Here is a 22,923-nt window from a genome sequence, read left to right on the forward strand (position 1 = left end):
ATGGTGCTCCCTGCATTTTGGGCCTCTGTATGTGGCCACACTGTGTAAAACTGTGGTATCGCCGTACTTGGGAGTAATAGCAGAATGTGTTTTGGGGTGTAATTTGTGGTATGCATATGCTGTGTGTGAGAAATAAACTATGACAATTTTGTGGAAAAAAAAAAGGAAAAAAAATCTTGATTTTGCAAAGAATTGTGGGAAAAAATTACAACTTCAAAAAACTCATCATGCCTCTTACTAAATACCTTGGAATGTCTTCTTTCCAAAAAGGATCATTTGGGGGGTATTTGTACTTTTCTGGCATGTTAGGGTCTCAAGAATTGAAATGGCATATTGGCACCACAGCTTGTGGACTCTATAACTTTCACAAAGACCAAATAATATCCACCAATTTGTACTTATTTTTACCAAAGATATGTAGTGGTATACATTTTGGCCAAAATTTATGAAGAAAAATTACTAATCTGCTAAATTTTATAACAGAAACAAAGAAAAATTCACTTTTTTACAGAATTTTTGGTCTTTTTTATTTTATAGCACAAAAAATAAAAAACCGAGAGGTGATTAAATACCACCAAAAGAAAGCTCTATTTGTATGAAAAAAAGGACAAAAATGTCATATGGGTACAGTGTTGCATGACTGAGTAATTGTCATTCAAAATGTGAGAGCACCAAAAGCTGAAAATTGGTCTGGTTATTAAGGGTGTTTAAGTGCCCAGTGGTCAAGTGGTTAAAAAAAGAATACAAATAAAATTAGACATGCTATCTGCCAATAGAACTTAACCAAAAAGTGCATTCTATGCATCCAAAAATATAGAGACTATAACAAATCAAATCATTATTATTCAACCAAACAATAAAATTGTTGGTGAAAGCAGGGGTCCATCATCCGGAGATAATTCTGAAAAACATCTGGGTTATTCTCCTGGCATATAACATAACTGATCATGATTAATAAAGCAACCAATTTTTTGTCCAATAACTCCTCCTCCTCCTGTTCCTGGACTGGACTTGGGGCAAAGTAATAATTCCAAGGCCAATATTAAAAAACACCTTATCTCCTCCGATTCTGCAAAATGTCTGGTTGACGAACGGCCGCTTAGAAACTAACTTAAAAGCACAAAGTGAAAAGCGTGAACTGAAAAGCACAAAATGAAAAACGCAAATCAATACTCACCAAACTCCTACTAACACGAAATTAGCAGAAGGAGCTCAAAGGGTGGTGCTAAAGAGCTGAAAAACCATGTAGTACGGCAGTACGTTCGTGATTGTTGGCCAACAATTGTGTGCCATGCGTATGCAAGACAAGTTTGGGCCAACACGCTTCGGACAAAAGTTTGCAGTTTTGTTGGCAGAAAATCCGATTGTGTGTACGAGGCTTTAGACTAGCAGATATAGATGTATTTTACTTACAAATTGAAGCCAAACTCCAGCTAACACTTTATAAGCAGTTAGAGCAAACAGTTTTTTTCTTTTTAGAGTCAGGCCACATTCATACTGATGCGGCTTGACATGCGACTTGAGACTGCAAAATCGCATTACAAGTAGTACCCCATGATTTCCAATGAGTACCGTTCATATCTGTGAGACTTCAAGTCACAGCAACTTCAAAGTAGTCCCTGCACTACTTTGGTCCAACTTTTATGCGACTTGATGTCCATAGACCGCAATATTACACAGGCATTGTTTCAAGTTGTATCAAAATCGCGCGACTTTCAGGTCGAACAAGTGTGAATGGGGCCTAAAGGTTGCTCATAAATGACTGAATAAAAGCTAACTATTTAGGCGCCCCTGTCAGTATTCAATAGTCTGTCTCAACCCTCTCCCTGCTACTTTGTGGACAACTTGGTCTGTTAAAGGAAGAGGAAAAATAACAGACTTACTGGCTTAATAAATAGGTGAAAATAAAAGGGGAAAAAGCCTAAATAGAAACACGGCACAACTAAGAATTGGTAAGCTTCAATTTAATAAATGTTTATTTTTGTGTTTAATACATACAGTAGTTTTATATCAACTTTAGGTATGCTGGTTCCCACAAGGCAGCCTTTAATAAAAGCCTCCTACAATTGGATACTTACCCCTGTTACAGAACAGGATCCCAACAAAATACCACATCTATGTGAGTGCAAAGCTTTATGAAAACAGATAGTCTGAACCACTGCCCCCCACTGAGCCTCTCCTTCCCTGCAGCTATAAACGGGAACAGAAAATAAGATGGCAACCACTGAAACCCAGGAGCCCTTCTCTGTAATTTTCTTGCAATCTCTGAATGACTAGTTTATCTAGTCAATTTTGATTTTAAGTTGATTTTGAATACAGCTTACCACTGAGCTGGATCTGTAAAGCCCCATACACACTATCAGTTTTTCTGCTGAGTTTTTCCTTCAGGTTTACCAAAACCATGTAGTACAAGGGCCTGTCTGATTGCATATAAATGGAAACTCCTAAGGTTTGACCTCATATTATATGGTTTTGGTAAATCTGAAGAAAAAACTCAGCAGAAAAACTGATAGTGCGCTTAACAAAAAACAACTTAAAAAAAAAAAAAAGAGAGGGTTGAAAAATGAAAAACAAACACATTTTAAACATTCCCCACTCTTCTAAAAATGTGCTTTTATCATAGCATATGTCTATGTTGGAATGTCCAGACTAGAAGTGTGAGGAGAAATCTCCCTAACGTGGACAATATTCAATCCTTACAATTATTATAACTAGTGATAGGCTGAATGTACCTAGGAATGGTTGGTGGGAGGTTCAATCAAAGTCGGAATCTTATTCCAAACTAGCAGTGCCAATCGTTTGTAAATTCACAGTTTGTAAAAATTCATAATTTTTACATGTGCCATAAATGTACATTAAAGACATACAGTGTTTGTAAAAAGCTTAAACAAGCCTGAACAAAAGGATATTTTCTGACAGTAAATGTGGCTGGGGTATTTACACTATCCTCAATTTCACTGGGAGAATTGGTGATCATTGAAGTTACATTGGTATTCAGTGTAAATTACATTAATGGGTAAATGCCCCCACATTAAGGGTTAGGTTTACCTTTAAAAACATTTTCCACGTTACACCCGTATTTATGGTGTAACATATAATATGCTCTTAATTTCCTTCCTCCCACCACCAGAGCCCCCCACTCTGTGACAGCTGGTGGGGTTCCTCTCCCCTGCTGTTGCTCTCACATTTAAAATTGGCATAGCTATGTGCGGCTCCGCAGCTGCATAGCAATGTCATACATTCACAGAGATCTGTGAAGAAACTACAAGTTCTGTCTTCCACCATGGCAAATAACTTGTAGTACTCGATGGACCAGGAGAGTGTTGATCAGCACTCTCCTAGTCCATTCACACTTCCTATGGCTCTGAAACTGACAGTACAAACGGCGCTAAGGGCAGATAGGTCTAGGCAATGTCTGCCAGAGCCTGATAATTCACTCACTATTGACTGGTCGTAGATGCATTGCTCTGCAGATTCCTGTGAAAAAATAAATATGTGCATTTTATTTTTTATTTTTTAAAGGTGAGCTTATCATTTACTGGTATTAGCTTTAAATGGGGGCTTCTGTCAAATTTTAGGTTGTCGGTAAAAAATCTTTACAATTTATTAGTACAAAAGTAATGGGAGATTGGTAACACTGATCCAAACCCCACTAAAGTCAATAGAAACTGAATCTTTAAAATAAAATTTGGCCATTTTCGGGACTATAAGACTATATAACATAGGGAACAGGGCTTTAAAATGCTCAATTATTTAAAAAAAACAGACTTGCTGGATGCCCTGAACCTGCCCATGAAGTGGTGCACTAACGTATATAATATGCTACAGCAAAAATGACAAGGAAAGCAAAAAAAAGAATTGCCAGGAAATGCTGGCTACTTCATTCTAAATATAAACAAAGTGGCAGGGAATTCTCTTCATTTATAACACCCCTTATTCTAGATGCTCGCAAACAATATATATGTTAAGTGTGGTCCCCACGCAAAAAAAAAAAAAACAGCATGAGTTTACCCCTTAAAATAAATACCAGACCCTTACCCTTTGTGATGGAAATAGATTTTAAGTAGGGGGGAGTGGCATTAGGGGCCCCTAAACATTATACCAGACCATTCTAGTCTGGTACGGATTCTAAGGGGGAACCCTGTCAAAAACAAAATAGAAAAATAGTCCCCCAGAATCAACACCAGTCCATTATTCGAGTAATACAGCCTTTCCGGCAACGAAATACCAGGGCACATGCCCTCAACATAGGGTAAGTAACTTACCAGGGGGGACAACTAGCAAAGAACCTTGTCTCTTTGTTGATGAGAACAAGGGCATCTTCTCCACACCCTGGCCCAGTGGTTGTGGGGGTCTGCAGAGGGCCCTTTTGAAATAAGAGGGCTCCCAGATACCACCTCCCCCACGTGAATGAGTAAAAGCACATGCCACCTCCACCTTCACACCTTCACAAAGAAATAGAAATGTAAATAAACAAACACATTTGACAAATCTTTTATTTAAGCCCTTAGCGCCAGCGCTATAGACGAAAGACATCTACAGCATGGACGCCAATTGTGGGGAGGGCATCCCTGGACGTCCTCCTGTTTACTTCCCCTCTGTGTGCCGCCGTGGGCATGCATCGGGGAAGTTCTGTGTTGGCTGTGTCCCTTGGACACAGCCAATCACAGATCATTCTAAATGACCAATCACAGCGGCCATTTAGCACTCGATCAGTGTGTCCAATGAGGGGTTATCTCATATGTAAACATATGAAATCATCTCTCATTGCCGACTCTCCCTCCTCACACAGAGACAGCGTGTGAGGAGGGAGAGCTTCCGTGCTGCAGCGGGAGTGAAAAAAAAACTGTGAACACTAACACAACATAGTGCCATCTGTCCCCAGTGCCACCTATTAGTGACATCTGTCCACAGTGCCACCTGTCTTCAGTGCCACCTGTCCCCAGTGCCACCTATTAGTGACATCTGTCCCCAGTCCCACCTGTCTTCAGTGCCACCTGTCCCCAGTGCTACCTGTCAATGCCATCTGTGCCCAGTGCCACCTGTCAATGCCATCTGTCCCCAGTGCCACCTGTCAGTGCCATCTGTCCCCAGTGCCACCTGTCAGTGCCATCTGTCCCCAGTGCCACCTGTCAGTGCCATCTGTCCCCAGTACCACCTGTCCCCAGTGCCACCTGTCAGTGCCATCTGTACCCAGTGCCACCTATCAGTGCCATCTGTCCCCAGTGCCACCTGTCCCAGTGTCACCTGTCACTGTCACATGCCATCTGCTGTCAGTGTCACATGTCATCAGTGCCACATATCAGTGCCATCTTTCATCAGTGCCACCTGTCAGTGTCACGTACCATCTGTTATCAGTGTTACCTGTCATGAGTGCCACATATCAGTGCCACATGTCATCAGCGCCACATATTAGTGTTATCTGCCCCAGTGTCACCTGTCAGTGTCACATGCCATCTGTTATCAGTGTCACGTGTCATCAGTGCCACATATCAGTGCCATCTTTCATCAGTGCCACCTGTCAGTGTCACGTACCATCTGTTATCAGTGTCACCTGTCATGAGTGCCACATATCAGTGCCACATGTCATCAGCGCCACATATTAGTGTCACCTGTCATCAGTGCCAGGTATTAGTGCCATCTGTCATCAGTGCCACATCAGTGTTATGTGTCATCGGTGCCATATACTAGTGCCATCTCTCATCAGGGTCACGTGCCATCAGTGCCAAGTATCAGTGCCATCTGTCATCAGTGCCACGTCAGTGTCACGTGTCATTGTCCTGGTGTTCCAGGGCCTTCAAAAGTGTAATAAGTAGTCAACAAGTTAGATGTGTAACTTATGCTCCTAGAACACGTGATGGTGCTCCCTGCATGTTGGGCCTCTCTATGTGGCCAGGCTGTGAAAAGTCACACACATGTGGTATCGTAATACTCAGGAGGAGTAGCAGAATGTATTTTGTGGTATATGCATGCTATGTGAGAGAAATAACCTATTACAATGACAATTTTGTGGAAAAGAAAAATCTTAATTTTGCAAAGAATTGTGGGAAAAATTACAACATCAAGAACCTCACCATGCCTCTTACTAAATACCTTGGAATATTTACTTTCAAAAAAGGGGTCATTTGGGGGGTATTTGTGCTTTCCGGGCTTGTTCGGGTCGCAAAAAATTAGATAGGCCACCAGTATATCAGGTGTGACCAATTTTTTATGATTTCCACCACAGCTTGTAGACTAACTTTCACAAAGACTAAATAATATCCACAAATTTAGGTTATTTATACCAAAGATATGTAGCAGTATAAATTGTGGCCAAAATTCATGCCAAAATTCATGAAGAAAAATTAATAATTTGCAAAATTTTATCACAGAAACAAAGAAAAATTAATTTTTTTTTTTCAAAATTTTCGGACTTTTTTCATTTATAGCGCAAAAAATAAAAAACCCAGAGGTGATCAAATACCACCAAAAGAAAGCTCTATTTGTATAAAAAAAAGGACAAAAAATTCATTTGGGTACAGTATTAGTATTACATGACTGAGTAATTGTCATTCAAAGTGTGAGAGCACTGAAAGCTGAAAATTGGTCTGGGCAGGAGGGGGGTTTAAGTGCCCAGTAGGCAAGTGGTTAAAAAAAATCCCCCATGATATAATTCCTTCAAAGCAGACAAAGAGTAGAGGGAGCATCAAGCTTTGTGGTAAAAAGAATGTATGGGAATGAAATCATCACTGTAGCAATGCCAAGGATTGGTATTCCAGTGGTCCAGGGTTCATAGTACAAATCCAGTCCTGAGTGACAATGCTGCTGTGGTCAGAGCTGAAAGCAGATAGCAGGATTTTTTCGCAGTATTGATTCTGGAAAATCAAGCATTTCCTTTTGAGATTTTGTCCACTAAAATTCTGTGTACTTAAAAAAATGCAACTGATGAATAAAAGAAAGTTTAAAAGAGACAGAAATTAAAGTTGGAAAATCTATGTAACCCACCTCTCATCAACACTTCATAAAAGCATTTTTACATCACTACACTTGTACTTTTCTCTGTCAACACAGCAAAAATGGAAATCCATTTAGAAAATAGCAATGACTCACAGAAAACTGAGTCAGAAACCCTTGCCTCTTCCGAGCACCACTTCCAGTTTGTATTAATGTGTTTCTCACTGCTCATTTATTTTGACAGAGTTCTCTCCAAAACACAAGAATTCATTTAACATCACTCCCACCACAAGGCTTCATCACTGTCCTCAGAGATTCATCTCTGTACAGCTGAAAACTGTAAGCTGAACAATTACATAACTTTTTTTTTCCTGGTTTTCTGTCTCTAGCAAACAATGCCTAGCATTCACACAAGTCAACATAGACTTGTAATGAAGATGGAGAGTGATACATTCTTCACATGAGAATCAAAATGTTCAGGAACATTTTGGGATGCAGTTTGTTGCCTGTTTTGGACTAATTGAACTTATTTTATAACAATAATATCAAAAGACAGATGTCATATATTTTTATGACAGGTTGTATGAGGGTGGTAAGGATCATACATTTCCAATACTCAGTGTCTAGAAACATTTTGCAAATTGGCTAACTGCCTAAATACAAAGCCACTATAAGGTATCCATAGAGATCTGTGGTTGCAGTAACATGATAAATAAGAGTAAGCATGAATTTAATTTCTACTACTGCAAACAGAAATTACTAAACTGACCCCCCAGTTGATGGTGGTATATTCCCATTTAATTTGTTTTAAATGGTTGTGCTAATGGTTGTTACAAACATCCATTTTTAATATATAGTACTATTTGTACTACAAAAAAATGCAAAACACAAGTGGAAAATGCAACAACGAATTAAAGTGTTTGTTCTCCAATGCCAGAAGTCTGCCAAGCAAAACTGGTGTATGAAGAGATCTAACTGGTGTTGCTGAATAGTGATGGACGAACTTCCGTCGGGACGTTTTGCGAACGTGAACCGTGAACACGGCCAAAAGTTAGCAAACCGCAAAGTTCGCGGCGGACCCCATTGACTTTAATGGCAGGCAAACCTTAAAAACCTCCCGGTCATATTTTCAGCCACAAAATACTTACTAGCTGTGCACACCTAGTCCCACAACATGGACACTGACATAACAAAAGTATTAAGTGAATCTGGAATTGACAACGACAAGCATTCTTTTTTTAATCTGTGACATTTTTACAATTCAGGAGTGCATGAAGGCCATGGAGGAGAGGCAAGGTCAGGGCAGGCTATGAAGGGGGTGCAGGAGATGATCAGTGCCACAGTCAGGTCAGCACAGTCCTCTGCCAGTGTCTCAGTGTGCCAACCTGTGCTTGAGCCCCTCCCTCTGCCCGGCCCTTACCCCCACATATGCAGGGCTCCACTGCGGTGGTCCGAAGGTGCCAGTTCAGTGCTGATCCTCAGTCATGGTGGCACTGCCTGCTGATTGACTTCTCCACTGCTATCTCCCTCACTGACACCAGCACTGAGATAGAACACTGACACCAGCACCGCGATAGAGATTGAGCACTGACACCAGCACCGTGATAGAGAGCACTGACACCAGCACCGTGATAGAGAGCACTGACACCACACCAGCCTCGAGATAGAGGGCACTGACACCACACCAGCACCATAATAGAGAGCACTGACACCACACCAGCACCGTGATAGAGAGCACTGAGACCACACCAGCACAGAGATAGAGAGCACTGCGACCACACCAGCACCGAGATAGAGAGCACTGACACCCGCACCGAGATAGAGAGAGAGCACTGACACCAGCACCGAGATAGAGAGCACTGAAAGCAGCACTGATACCAGCAACTCGCTGTGGGACCCAAAAATATGACACAGCTCAACCTCTTCAAACAGGAGGGTACGAGTTATGCATATACATGGTCTACTGGTCACATGTGTTGAATTCCTCCGAGATCCATGCCTCATTCATTTTTATAAATGTGAGGTAGTCAACACTGTCGTGAGCTAGGCGAGTGCGTTTATCGGTCACAATCCCCCCTGCTGCACTGAACATCCTTTCGGACAGGACACTGGATGAGGGGCAAGCCAACAGTTCCATTGCAAATTGGGCAAGCTCTGGCCAGAGGTCAAGCCTGCCCACCCAGTAGTCCAGTCACTATTCATCACTTCTCAGAGCATCCACATCGGCCATTAACCCGATGTAGTCGGACACCTGACGGTCCAGGCGTTCCCTGATGCTGGATCCGGATGACACCTGTCGATGGGTCGGCTGAAAGAATGACCTCATATCAGAAGTCACCAACACATCTTCAAACCACCCTCTTCTTGCAGGGCGCTGTTGGATTGGTACCCACAACTCTTTCTCTGGGAGTGGGAATTCCTCCTCTGCCAGTGCACGCAAAAGCAGAATGCAGCAGTTGTCAAAGCAAGGTCTAGAAGTGCTCCATTCTGACAGCCCTCTGTGATGGTGGTAACATTTCCGCTATTTTGTGTTTGTACCGGGGGTCTAAGTACGTTGCCACCCAGTACTGGTCCTTGACCTTTATGCTTTTTATACGGGGGTCCCTGTTAAAACACTGGAGCATGAAGGCCCCCATTTGCACTAAACTGGAAGCGGTGGCCTGGCTCCTGCTCATCATCCAGGATAATGTCGTCCTCCTCGTTCTCCTCTCCCCATCAACGCACAACAACAGGGATCCCAGAAAGGTTTAAAGCATGCTCTTCTTGCTCCTCCTCATCCGCCCCGGCACCATCCTCCTCTGACTCCTCTTCAGACTCCTGCTGTTGACTTGTCTCAGATAGAGTAGCCCCCCGGGAATTCATCCAGCATTGCGACTTCCTCATCTTCCTGCTCCTGCTCCTCCACGGCTTGATCAATGACACGACGCAATGCATGCTCCATAAAGAAGGCATAAGGTACGATGTCACTGATGGCACCATGGCTGCGACTGACCAGTTTGGTGATCTCATCAAATGGCTGCAGAAGTTGCCATGCATTGCGCATGAGCAGCCACTGCCACGGTGAAAAAAAAACAAGCTCCCCAGAACCTGTTCTGCCGCAGTGTTTGTACAGGTTGTTGTTAACTGCACGTTTCTGCTGGAGCAGCCTATCAAGCATATAGAAGGTTGAGTTCCATCGCGTCGGGCAATCGCAAATAAGACGTCTGACCGGCAGATTGTGTCGCCGCTGAATTTCAGCAAGTAGAGCCATGGCCATGTAAGGGGCCGAGATGGGCCGAGATTTTCCTTGCCTGCCGCAAGATGTCCTGGACCCCAGGGTATATGACAACGAATCGCTGCACAACCAAGTTTAAGACGTGTGCTATGGCACATGCGTAGTTTTGCTCTGTTTCAATGCGCTAAGCAGATTGGCACCGTTGTTACACACCACTTTACCAACTGTCAAATTGAGCGGTGTTAGCCACTGATCTGCCTGTGAACGCAAAGCTGAAAGGAGTGCAGGGCCAGTGTGGCTCTTGGCTTCCAGGCACAAAAGACACAGCACAGCATGGCAACATCTCCCCTGGCATGTCGAATAGGTTCTGGTGAGCTTGGGCGGTGCAGCAGAAAAGACGTTAGCAGCGGAAAAGGAGGAGTCAGCCGAGGAGGAGAGGGAGGAGCATGGAGTAGGAGGAGGAGAAGAAGAGGCAGGCCTGCATGCAATCCGTGGCGGTAAAACCAAATCTACACGGGTGCCACGGGTTACATGCTTGACGGCCGTCAGAAGATTCACCCAGTGGGCAGTAAAAGTTATATACCTTCCCTGGCCGTGTTTGCTAGACCACATGTCTGTGGTCAGATGTATCTTGGCACCGACACTGTGTGCCAGAGATACATTCACTTGCCGCTGAACATGGCCATATAGCTCTGGGATGCCCTTCTGTGAGAAATACTTCCTTCCTGGGACCTTCCATTGCGGTGTTCCAATGGCCACAAATTTTCAAAAGGCCTCCGAGTCCACCAGTTTATATGGCAGTAGTTGGTGGGCTATCAGTTCTGACAAGCCAGCCGTCAACTGTTGGGCAAGAGGGTTATCCGGCGTCATCATTTTTTTACGCTCGAACATTTGGCCCACGGATGCCTGCCTTTTTCCAGAAAAATGTGAGGATGGTATGATGGAAGGTGGAGTGGAGGACAATTGTGAGGAGAGAGAAGAAGGAGAAGTAGAAGACGAGGCTGGATGATGAGAGCCTGGAGTGTGGCTTTGTGAGTTCCGTTGCTCCCACTGGGCTCGGTGATGGTAGCTCATGTGTCTTCTTAAGGTGGTCATCCCTAGGTGAGTGTTGGGCTTACCGCGACTTATGCGTTGACTGAAAAGGCTGCAGATGGCAACACTATTGTCAGCAGCGGACACTGTAAAAAAAGGCCACACTGCGGAGCCATGTTCCGGCATCCTGGGAGCACCAGATGTGACTGTACATGGTTGATGCCTCACTCCTAATACATTAGCAGTCTGCTTTGTCCCTCCTGTGCAATCTAAGTTCTGCCTGCTTCTCCTCCCTATCTGCTGGTCCATATCTCCCTCTGAACTCCCCTCCTCTTCCTCTCTTGTGGGCACCCACGTGACATCACGAGACACGTCATCATCGATGTCAACTTCCCCATCGCTATAATTAGAGATCTCGGAGTAGGCAGCAACAGTGGGGACCAACCTCCTCCTTGGACTGATCTGGGTAATGTTGTCAGACTGCTGAGTGGCTGTTGTTGCTACCTCCTCTTCCTGATCCAATGCCAAGAGTGGCTGCATATCGGCAATGTCTTGTGATGGATCGGAAAATAATTCCTGTGACTCAAGCGGAGGGTATATGGTGGTGGTGTTGGTGGTAGTGCCTTTGGGGGTGCACACAGCAGAGATTGAAGAAGAGGGTGCAGATCGAGAGGATGAGGAGGGTGCAGAAGAGTAAGGCTGAGTGAGCCACTCAACCAAGTCTGGTGCATATTTTGACGTAATTGCACACACCTTCTGCAGTTTGCCACTTTGGCTCAAGCCTGTTGCTCCTGCCCTACCCCTACCACCCCTGCGGAAGGGCCTGCCTCTTCCTCTGCCTGTCATTTTTTAAATGACCCTGTGACAAAAGTCTCTAGAGAAGTGCAGTATGTATGTGGAAGAAGGTATATAACACCCCACTTCAATCTATCATTTTTGGGGGCCACTGGTCTATCACACCAGTTATAATACTTTTTTTAATTGTGTTTTTCACTCTTTGTAGTATTGCTGCTGAACCGCTCAGCAGTCACAATGCTGCACAGTGGAAATGCATTATACTATGCTTTCTATATGTGCAAGTATTTTATACGTGTATTACACCACTATATACTGCACACCAAATAGTACACCTATACCAGTCCTTAAAAGGACCTTTGTGGACCTAATAGTAGCTAGCTAGTAGCTAGTGAATTGCAGACTGTCCCGGCTCCAAAAACCAAACTGTCCCTCCCTACACTGAGAAACGACAGCTGCAGAATCGGTCAGCAGCACTGCATGCAGTGCACTATAATATGCTTTCTATATTTGAAAGAAAGTATATTATACTTGTACAACCCTATATACTGTACACCTATAAAAGGACCTTTGTGTACCTAGTAGCTAGTGATTTGCAGACTGTCTCTGCTCAGAACGCCAAACTGTCCCTCAGTCCCTACACTGATAAAAGACAGCTGCAGAATCGGCCAGCACTCAGCAGTGCACCATAATATACTTTGTATATTTTAAAAGAAAGTATATTATACGTGTACAACCGTATATATTGTACACCTATACCAGTCCTTAAAAGGACCTTTGTGGACCTAATAGTAATAGCTAGTGATTAAACTGACTGCCCCTGCTCCACACAGTGTCCTGTCCCTACACTGACAAAAGACAGCTGTAGAATTGGTCAGATGTGCACTCAGCAATCAGCAGCACAGCAGTCAGCAGCAGTGCACCAGAACCCTATATACTGTACACCTATACCAGTCCTTAAAAGGACTTTTGTGGACCTAATAGTAATAGCTAGTGATTAAACTGACTGTCCCTGCTCCACACAGCGTCCTGTCCCTACACTGACAAAGGACAGCTGCAGAATCGGTCAGCAGTGCACTCAGCAATCAGCAGCACAGCAGTCAGCAGCAGTGCACCAGAATCCTATATACTGTACACCTATACCAGTCCTTAAAAGGACCTTTGTGGATCTAATAGTAATAGCTAGTGATTAAACTGGCTGTCCCTGCTCCACACAGCGTCCTGTCCCTACACTGACAAAAGACAGCTGCAGAATCGTTCAGCAGTGCACTCAGCAATCAGCAGCACAGCAGTCAGCAGCAGTGCACCAGAACCCTATATACTGTACACCTATACCAGTCCTTAAAAGGACTTTTGTGGACCTAATAGTAATAGCTAGTGATTAAACTGACTGTCCCTGCTCCACACAGTGTCCTGTCCCTACACTGACAAAGGACAGCTGCAGAATCGGTCAGCAGTGCACTCAGCAATCACCAGTACAGCAGTCAGCAGCAGTGCACCAGAACCCTATATACTGTACACCTATACCAGTCCTTAAAAGGACTTTTGTGGACCTAATAGCTAGCGATTTTTGTCACTACAGTCTGTCCCTGCTCCACACAGCAACCTCTCCCTACACTGACAAAAGACAGAATGCAAAATGGTCACCAGATCAGGTCTATTTATAAGGTAAGGAGAATGTCCAATTGTTCATGTTCTGAAATGTCTCAATTGGCTGTCCTGTACCCCATGATGGATGTGTCATGGGTCCAAGTTCTTCACAATGTGAACAAATATGGCTGCCACGAACAGCGCCAAAAGTCAGCCAGTTTGGCGAATCACGAACGAGCAAAATTTGCAGCGAATCGACCACTCGGCGAACCACAAGGCCATCTCTATTGCTGAAGCTTGGCTTCATTCTTCATATGATTGGGCTATTAATATTCCTAGTCATGCTCTCTTTCAGAGAGGTACCAAAGGTAGTGGTGTCTGTCTCTATCTGAGAATTGATCTCAAAGGGAGTGTGAAAGAGGACCTTGGTGATGAAGAGTGTGATAGTGCTAAATCATTATGGATGGAGCTGCATATGGGTGTTCGTACTATTAGGGTAATTATTGGGGTGTGGTATAGGCCACCAAGTGTTCATGAGGAGGTGGAGAATCAGCTCTTTGCACAGATAGAAATGGTTGCAAGGGCTGGGACAGTGATAATAATGGGGGCTTTTACCTAATCTAATATTAACTGGATTAATGACAAATTTATAAACCTATTACAAGACAATTTTTAATGGTACGGTTAATAAAAAGGCCCAACTAGAAATGATGCTCTGCTGGACCTTTTCATCTCAAATAATGTGGAAATTATTACTAATATTGATATAAAGGAACATCTAGGTAGCAGTGACCATACCATTATTTCATTTAATGTTAGATGCGAACATTAAACACATGCTGGAAAGATAAAAACACTTAATTTTAGACAAGCACGTTTTAGACTTAGATTGCAAGGGAAGAACACTGAACAGAAATAGGAATGCTTCAAATCGACTATGCAAACGCACTGCAAAATATATTTCAATGGTCAATAAGTTTAAAAGGCAAAAAATAAAACCTATGCGCCTCAAGTCTAACATTAAAATAGCTAATATGTAATAATGTAATGTAATATGAAAAAAGCTTTAAAAAATAAAAATGAAGGAACATTCGGTGGTGTGTCCAAGCCACAGACCAAGATGGCCGCTCGGCTCTAGATCTCCCTTCCACACCAGGTCTCCAACACAGCTCACAGTTCACTAGACAGCAGCTTTCAGCCCCAAATGGGGACACAGACAACGGTGAAAAAAACACCCAGGCTATGTCCCATAGGAGAAATCAGGCCATGCTGCCTGACAGATTTCTTTATGCAGACTGCCAGCAAGCATACACAAGATGGCACCCGCTCTCCTCTTCCACCTCACACTTAGCCTTTACCTGCACCAGCCTCAGATAATCTCTCTGACATGGAGGATAGTGATGGACGAACTTCCGGCGGGACGTTTCGCGAACACGGACCGCGAACCGTAACGTTCACGGCGGGCCCCATTAACTTCAATGGGAGGCGAACTTTGCAAACATACAGGTCAAATTTGCAGCCACAAAATAATTACTAGCTGTGCAAACATAGTCCTACCACATGGCCAATGACATAACACATGTATGAGGTGAATCTGGGATCGACAACTACAAGCATTCTTTTTTTATATGTGAAATTGTGACAATTCAGGACTGTGGAGCACATGAAGGCAATGGAGGAGAGGGAAGGTCAGGGTAGGCAAAGAAGAGGGTGCAGGAGATGATCACCAGCAGCGTGACATACAGCAATGACACCTGCACCGTGATAGAGTGATCTGACACCAGCACCGTGATAGAGAGCACTGACATCAGCAGCGTGACATACAGCAATGACACCTGCACCGTGATAGAGTGATCTGACACCAGCACCGTGATAGAGAGCACTGACATCAGCAGCGTGACATACAGCAATGACTCCTGCACTGTGATAGAGTGATCTGACACCAGCACCGTGATAGAGAGTACTGACATCAGCAGTGTGACATAAAGCACTGACACCAACACTGTGATATACAGCACTGACACCGGCACCGTGATATACAGCACTGACACCTGCACCGTAAGCAGCCCCAGGAGTAAGTCAGCATAGCACAGGGATGGTGGGAGCCCCTCATAATGAGCATAGCACAGGGATGGTGGGAGCCCCTCATAATGAGCATAGCACAGGGATGGTGGGAGCCCCTCATAATGAGCATAGCACATGGATGTTGGGAGCCCCTCATAATATGCAGAGCAGAGGTACAGCCCCAGGAGTAAGTCAGCATAGCACAGGGATGGTGGGAGCCCCTCATAATAAGCAGCTCCAGGAGGAAGTCAGCATAGCACAGGGATGGTGGGAGCCCCTCATAATGAGCATAGCACATGGATGTTGGGAGCCCCTCATAATATGCAGAGCAGAGGTACAGCCCCAGGAGTAAGTCAGCATAGCACAGGGATGGTGGGAGCCCCTCATAATAAGCAGCCCCAGGAGGAAGTCAGCATAGCACAGGGATGGTGGGAGCCCCTCATAATGAGCATAGCACAGGGATGGTGGGAGCCCCTCATAATATGCACAGCAGAGGTACAGCCCCAGGAGTAAGTCAGCATAGCACAGGGATGGTGGGAGCCCCTCATAATAAGCAGCCCCAGGAGAAAGTCAGCACAGCACAGGGATGGTGGGAGCCCCTCATAATGAGCATAGCACAGGGATGGTGGGAGCCCCTTATAATATGCACAGCAGAGGGTGCAGAAGAGTAAGGCTAAGTGAGCCACTCAACCAATTCTGGTGCTTCCTTTGACGTAATCGCACGCACCTTCTTCAATTTCCCACTTTGGCTCAAGCCTGTTGCTCCTGCCCTACCCCTACCACCCCTGCGGAAGGGCCTGCCTCTTCCTCTGCCTGTCATTTTTTAAATGACCCTGTGACAAAACTCTCAGTCCCTATACTGATAAAGGACTTCTGCAGAATAGGGCAGCAGTCAGCAGTAGTGCACCTCAACCCTATATATTGTGGACCTATACCAGTCCTTAAGGATTAGCAGACTGTACCTCACTCAACCCTATATACTGTAGTACACTATACCTTACCAGTCCTTAGAAGGACATTTGTGGAACTAGTAGGTTGTGATTAGCAGACTGTACCTCAGTCCCTATACTGATAAAGGACTGCTGAAGAATAGGGCAGCAGTCAGCAGTAGTGCACCTCAACCCTATATATTGTGGACCTATACCAGTCCTTAAGGATTAGCAGACTGTACCTCACTCAACCCTATATACTGTAGTACACTATACCTTACCAGTTCTTAGAAGGACCTTTGTGGAACTAGTAGGTTGTGATTAGCAGACTGTACCTCAGTCCCTATACTGATAAAGGACTGCTGCAGAATAGGGCAGCAGTCAGCAGTAGTGCACCTCAACCCTATATATTGTGGACCTATACCAGTCCTTAAGGATTAGCAGACTGTACCTCACTCAACCCTATATACTGTAGTACATTATACCTTACCAGTCCTTAGAAGGACCTTTGTGGAACTAGTAGGTTGTGATTAGCAGACTGTACCTCAGTCCCTATACTGATAAATTACCATACCAGTCCTGAAAAGAACCTTTGTGGACCTAATAGTAACAGCTACTGATTAAACTGACTGTCCCTCACTGCCACACACAGCTTCCTGTCTGTCCCTATTTAAACTGACAAAACACAGGCTGCTGCAACAATAACTTGAATAGCACTCAAAACTATATCCTGTACTACTTTACCATACCAGTCCTGAAAAGGACTTTTGTGGACCTAATAGTAACAGCTAATGATGAAACTGACTGTCCCTGCTGCACACAGCGTCCTGTCCCTCTCTCAGCACTGACAAAAGACAGGCTGCTGCAACAATGACTTGAATAGCAGTGCCTCAAACCTATATCCTGAACTACACCTATACCATACCAGTCCTTAAAAGAACTTTTGTGGACCTAATAGCTAGCGATTTGGGTCACTGCAGTCTCTCCCTGCTCCACACAGCAACTTCTCCCTATAGTGACATACGAAAGAATGTAAAATGGCCGCCGGATCGGGTCTATTTATAAGTTAGGGGGAATGTCCAAGTGTCCATGTGCTGTAATGTCTCAATTGGCTGTCCTGTACCACATGATGGAAGTTCTTTTACACAGTAAACACGTAAGTCCGCCGGGCGAACAGTGGCAATAGTCCGCCGATCAGGCGGACCGCGAACAGCCGAAATTCGCCGCGAACCGACCGCCGGGCAAACCGTTCGGTCATCCCTAATGGAGGACACCTCACAGCAGCAAGACAACACTCCAGCTTCTGACAGAGGTAAGAGAGCTGCAGAATCCCCCTGCACACTCCACACAGAAACTGCCCTCAGCAAAGGAGTACCACTGGGCAGAAACCCTTGAGTCAGCTGCAGACACTAAAGCAGAGCACACAGCACCCCTAGTTGCCTTTCCTGCATCAGATGTCCCTGCCTCTGAAAATACCATTAAGGCTATGTTACAGTAGATCAGTCATTGTATGTGTTTACTATACTATTAAAGTGTTTGTTGCCCTAAAATAAAATAAGTGACATTTTTGAGTATAGCCTCAGATATTAGGTCATACAATTAAGGTATAAAATGTACCAACGTCCAAAATGTATATAGAGAAAAAAGGGAGAAAGGTGTGTGCAGAGGCTGTCCTCTCACACACTCAAATCAAGGAAAATTGCTAATGGACTATCCTGGTACAGATAGACAGACAATCAACTTCAATAAAATATAATTTATTACATATAAAAAACACACAATTGAACAAAATCAATATACCAATAAAAAGTGAAATTTAGCCTTACAGTATACAATTACTCATAGGTCTTTTCCAGAAAGAGATATCTGGTAATGGAGTTATCCTCGTAGGTTAAAGGTCCCCTACTAGTTGTGCGGTCTTAATGCTGCTTCATCAGGAGGAATAATCTATAAAGACAGGTCGTTTATTTTAAAAATACATATACAAAGGTTAACAGTATATATTGAATACAAATCAGCAGTAACATTTGAGTTATTGCTTACACAGAATCCCAGAAGCAGAAGGGGTCCCAAGACACCACTAGATTTCCCCCTGTGGTGGACATGGGGGATTGTTGGTGGTAGGTGTATCTGAGATAGTGAAGATGAATATGTATAGGATGGTAGATAAATCATGTAAGGGACTCCATTGAAGTGGTAACCAGGGAAAGGGGGAAGGGGAGGGGAAGGGACAAGGGAGGGAGAAGAGAAGGAACAACAAGGGGAGAAAAGAAAGGGGAGGGAAAAAGGGGGGGTGTGAAGGGGGAAGGCGAAGAAAGGAGGGGAAAGGGAAGTAGAGGGGGGAAGGAAGGGGGGAAGGGGAAGGGAGAGGGGAGGGGAGGGAAGTGGGGAGGGGAAAAGGAGGGTAAGGGGGATGGTGCAGAAGAGGGGAGAGGGAATGTGGGGGGAGGAAGGGAGGGGATGAATGGTAGGAAATGAAGGGGAACTGTCATGACTACAGTGGAAGAGCGGGGCAATAACCGACTGAAAGGTAGTACACGTGGGTAATCCAGGTTTGCCGATAACAAACTACCTCATAGAAACACTCTGCAATAAAGGTTCAGAGAGTGTCTAACTCCAGGAGGGGGGCTGAAGGTAATCACCGGAAAAGCCAAACCAAAATATAGGATGGACAATGATAATAGTGCCAGCTAGGTACTAAGACTGGACAGCGTCTCTGCAGTAATAACACATCAAGCATCAAGGATAGAGGAGCCTGGTAAGGAACTTATCTAGAGAGTCTGTTTGGTGCAGTCAGCAGACAGCCAAATCACAAAGCAATTTGGCTGAGAGTATGACATGCTCTGCCCTCTATCACATGGTAGGATCAACCCCTCACGACCGACCTCAAACAAATCTACGACCGCAATGCATCACTTCTAAAGGGATCCTCTATTTTCTACAAAATGCTGGACTCCACACAAACCCCAGAGAAGACTCCATCGATGAACAAATGGGAAGATTTGCTAGATTTTTCAACAGACCTAACATCTTCGCACCTCGCAACACGCTTCACCTTGAAAACCTCTAGATGCAAATCGCATTGAGAAACAGCGAATAAAATGCTCCATCAATGGTATTATATGCAAAAGGTATCTATATATAAAAGTATTTATATGCAACAAAACTATCCTGCTTCACGCTATCCCGCTCACCTGCTTGTTGGAGGTATTGCAAAGACATAGGGTCCACGGTACATGTCTGGTGGTCCTGCCCTATGCTCCATCCCTTCTGACAGTATATAACCCCCCAACTAGTATTGCTAGGCTTGGGAATGGAAACATAGGACACTTCTCATCATTAGTGATGGCCGAACGGTTCGCCCGGCGGTCGTTTCGCGGCGAATTTCCGACTTTCGCCGTCCGCGGGTTCGAACGCCTTTTTCCGTCGTTCGCCCCGGCGGACTTACGTGTTTAATGTATACAAGAACTTTAACCTTTCGTGACACGTTTATCATGTGTTACAGGACAACCAATTGAGACATGACAGCTCATGGACACTTGGACATTCCCCCTAACCTATAAATACACCCGATCCGGTGGCCATTTTACATTCTTTCTTCTGTCACTGTAGGGAAAGGATCCTGTGTGGAGTAGGGACAGAGAAAACGCTAGCTATTTGGTACACAAAAGTTCTTTTCAGGACTGGTATAGGTGTTAGGTCAGCAGCCTGAGTTTCTTTTGTCAGTTTAGATAAAGGGACAGAGCGCTGTATGCTGCTATTTTAGGGACAGCTCAGCCAGATTAGTCTTTCTTCATCATCATCATCATCATCATCATTAGCTGTTACTATCAGGTCCACAAAAGAGCTGTTCCAGCTAATCGTTCCAGCCTACTCTTTTTTGCCAATTTGTATAGGGACAGGCAGGAAGCAGTGTGTCAGGCAGTGAGGATAATTTTAAAGACTTGCTGTTACTATTAGTTCCACAAAGGTTCTTTTCAGGACTGGTATCAGTGGTACGGTAATAGGCTTGTACACGTATAATATTCTTTCTTCCAAATATAGAAAGAATATTATACTTGACTGCTGCCCTTCTGCTGCAGTCTGCTAATCATTCACAACTCACTTGTTCCACAAAGCTCTTTATCAGGACTGGTAACTTGGTCTGTCTAGGGTGCTACGGTACATAGGCTTGGGTGCGGTACAGTCTGCTGTTCTGTAAGGACCGCTATCGGTCCACAATACATAGGGTTGCCGTGCACTACTGCTGACCGCTGCCCTATACTGCAGCAGTCCTTCATTGGTATAGGGACTGACGTACAGTCTGCTAATCACTAACACACAACCTGCTTGGTCCACAAAAGTTCTTATAAGGACTGGTAACTTGGTATAGGGTGCTACGGTACATAGGCCTGAGTGCGTTACAGTCTGCTGTTCTGTAAGGACCGCTATCGGTCCACAATACATAGGGTTGCCGTGCACTACTGCTGACCGCTGCCCTATACTGCAGCAGTCCTTCAGCGGTATAGGGACTGACGCACAGTCTGCTAAACACTAACACACAACCTGCTTGGTCCACAAAAGTTTTTATAAGGACTGGTAACTTGGTATAGGGTGCTACGGTACATAGGCCTGAGTGCAGTACAGTCTGCTGTTCTGTAAGGACCGCTATCGGTCCACAATACATAGGGTTGCCGTGCACTACTGCTGACCGCTGCCCTATACTGCAGCAGTCCTTCATTGGTATAGGGACTGACGTACAGTCTGCTAATCACTAACACACAACCTGCTTGGTCCACAAAAGTTCTTATAAGGACTGGTAACTTGGTATAGGGTGCTACGGTACATAGGCCTGAGTGCGTTACAGTCTGCTGTTCTGTAAGGACCGCTATCGGTCCACAATACATAGGGTTGCCGTGCACTACTGCTGACCGCTGCCCTATACTGCAGCAGTCCTTCATTGGTATAGGGACTGACGTACAGTCTGCTAATCACTAACACACAACCTGCTTGTTCCACAAAAGTTCTTATAAGGACTGGTAACTTGGTATAGGGTGCTACGGTACATAGGCCTGAGTGCGTTACAGTCTGCTGTTCTGTAAGGACCGCTATCGGTCCACAATACATAGGGTTGCCGTGCACTACTGCTGACCGCTGCCCTATACTGCAGCAGTCCTTCATTGGTATAGGGACTGACGTACAGTCTGCTAATCACTAACACACAACCTGCTTGGTCCACAAAAGTTCTTATAAGGACTGGTAACTTGGTATAGGGTGCTACGGTACATAGGCCTGAGTGCGTTACAGTCTGCTGTTCTGTAAGGACCGCTATCGGTCCACAATACATAGGGTTGCCGTGCACTACTGCTGACCGCTGCCCTATACTGCAGCAGTCCTTCAGCGGTATAGGGACTGACGCACAGTCTGCTAAACACTAACACACAACCTGCTTGGTCCACAAAAGTTTTTATAAGGACTGGTAACTTGGTATAGGGTGCTACGGTACATAGGCCTGAGTGCGTTACAGTCTGCTGTTCTGTAAGGACCGCTATCGGTCCACAATACATAGGGTTGCCGTGCACTACTGCTGACCGCTGCCCTATACTGCAGCAGTCCTTCATTGGTATAGGGACTGACGTACAGTCTGCTAATCACTAACACACAACCTGCTTGTTCCACAAAAGTTCTTATAAGGACTGGTAACTTGGTATAGGGTGCTACGGTACATAGGCCTGAGTGCGTTACAGTCTGCTGTTCTGTAAGGACCGCTATCGGTCCACAATACATAGGGTTGCCGTGCACTACTGCTGACCGCTGCCCTATACTGCAGCAGTCCTTCATTGGTATAGGGACTGACGTACAGTCTGCTAATCACTAACACACAACCTGCTTGTTCCACAAAAGTTCTTATAAGGACTGGTAACTTGGTATAGGGTGCTACGGTACATAGGCTTGAGTGCGGTACAGTCTGCTGTTCTGTAAGGACCGCTATCGGTCCACAATAGATAGGGTTGACGTGCACCACTGCTGACCGCTGCCCTATACTGCAGCAGTCCTTCAGCGGTATAGGGACTGACGTACAGTCTGCTAAACACTAATACACAACCTGCTTGGTCCACAAAAGTTCTTATAAGGACTGGTAACTTGGTATAGGGTGCTACGGTACATAGGCTTGAGTGCGGTACAGTCTGCTGTTCTGTAAGGACCGCTATCGGTCCACAATAGATAGGGTTGACGTGCACCACTGCTGACCGCTGCCCTATACTGCAGCAGTCCTTCAGCGGTATAGGGACTGACGCACAGTCTGCTAAACACTAACACACAACCTGCTTGGTCCACAAAAGTTTTTATAAGGACTGGTAACTTGGTATAGGGTGCTACGGTACA

The sequence above is a fragment of the Lithobates pipiens genome, unplaced genomic scaffold (genome assembly GCF_037356315.1).
Source record: "Lithobates pipiens isolate NorthernLeopardFrog02 unplaced genomic scaffold, aLitPip1_a1.2 Scaffold_3, whole genome shotgun sequence".
NCBI classification, from domain to species: domain Eukaryota; kingdom Metazoa; phylum Chordata; class Amphibia; order Anura; family Ranidae; genus Lithobates; species Lithobates pipiens.